This window comes from Macaca nemestrina, chromosome 5, assembly GCF_043159975.1.
Source record: "Macaca nemestrina isolate mMacNem1 chromosome 5, mMacNem.hap1, whole genome shotgun sequence".
NCBI lineage: Eukaryota > Metazoa > Chordata > Mammalia > Primates > Cercopithecidae > Macaca > Macaca nemestrina.
In genome coordinates, this window is record NC_092129.1 from 154,039,658 (window position 1) to 154,041,437 (window position 1,780).

The 1,780-nt window shown below is 46.1% G+C and overlaps 1 pseudogene; it reads left to right on the plus strand.

Annotated features, from left to right (window-relative positions):
• The first annotated feature begins 299 nt into the window (after positions 1-299).
• LOC139363191 (uncharacterized) lies at positions 300-1,193 on the plus strand (annotated as a pseudogene).
• The last annotated feature ends 587 nt before the right edge of the window (positions 1,194-1,780 follow it).

The window sequence follows — 1,780 nt, forward strand, 5'->3', positions numbered from 1 at the left end:
AGATGAATAAAATCTTTGCATTATTGTGGTCTTCTCAATAAGTGTTCTAGTTAAAAATTATCTTACTATTTCTTTAATTATCTGAGAAAGCACAATAATCTGTGACTTATTATAACCAACAGCAGACCGTAACTTCCCTGACTTTCACCTGCCTGTGCAGACAGCCCAGGGGAGAATCAGTGCTCTGGCTCTGAGACACAGGGGTGGCGGAAGTCGGAGAGTGATTGGATGATGAATCTGTAGCTGGAGAGGCATCTGGGCCCCTCACCTGCATTCCTCATAGATGTCTCCTCCACTGGATGCCTGCGACGCCCTCTCCTCTGTATGCTCCTGCCAGAGTCTCCCCAACTCCACTGACAGCAGCTCCACCCTTCTGCTCACTCAGTCCAACACTGTGGTTGCCCTTGATTCTTCTTCTCACACCACAGATAAATCCATTAGCAAGTGCTGTGAAGTCCATCTTCACATTCATCCAGAATCCCTTCACTTCCCACTATTTCCCCTGCTCACACCCCAGTCAAGGTAAGCAACATCTCCATTCTGGAATATTCCACTCCTTTCCCACTGTTTTCCCCACTGCCTCACTGGTCCCCACCTCTCAATTCTGTTCTCAGCACAGCAGCCAGAGAGAAGCTTTCAAAGGATAAGTCCTACCATGTCCCAGTTTTCAAAACTGTCCTCTAACTCCCTATGTCATTCAGAGCAAAGGTCAACACCCTTCCCACACCCTGCAGGGCTACCTGCTCTAGCCACACCTTGGACCTCACTTCAGTTTCTCTCTGTTCAACCCTTCTGACCTCTTCGTCCTTCCAGGAACACAGACAATTTCCTGCCCTCGTGCATCTGCACTGAAGGTTCCCTGCCTGAAAAGAACTTTCTCAGACATCCCTGTGGACAACTCCTCACATCCCTCAAATCTTTACTCCAAGGTCACATTTGCAACAAGGCCCATGCTGACCACCCAGCACAACAGCCACCTCCCTGTCCCCACAGCCCACACTCTGGATCACCTGCCACACAGCACTTGCCACCTTCTCACTCAGCATCTTCTGTTCCTACTCTGCTTATACTATATCTATCATCTGCCTACAGAGGTGTCCAATCGTTTGTCTTCCCTGGTTCGCATGGGAAGAGTTGTCTTGAGCCACACAAAAAAATACACTAATGACAGCTGATGAGCAGAAAAAAATAGAGAAAAGAAAAAAAGGTGCGTGGATAATTTTCATGATACCTGCCACTACAAATAAACAAAAAAGTCGTCACATTCTAAAGCTGTCCTGGGCCACATGCATCCCGAGAGCCACGGGTTGGACAAGCTTGCATCTAGAACGCATACACCACAAGGCCAGAAATGTTTCTGTTTTTACTTTAATGATGTTTTCTAAATGCAAAAGCAGTCATATCCCTAGCAGACAACAAATGTCAGTTGAATGGATGATCACTGTAGAGCATCTCCCTATTCTAAAGGCAATATCTTTATTAATGTAACCTCAGGTCAAATGTCATTTTGTAGCAGCTACAGAACAATATTATCTCATGTGGACATAAATGCACCAGTGCTTTTCTTGCCAGGGCTACTTTTGTGTCCTCCCTCCCTCCCTCCTCCCACACCAACCCTCCTGCACACTGCAGCACACAAACATATATTTCTCTTCAGGAAAGATAACCCTAGGCTTATGGGTCCAATTATCCAACCATATGTGAATCTAAATTAGACTCTGCTTTACAAATCCATGAGTTTGGATTGGAGCCAGTGCTAGGATTACTACAACTCAGGGCA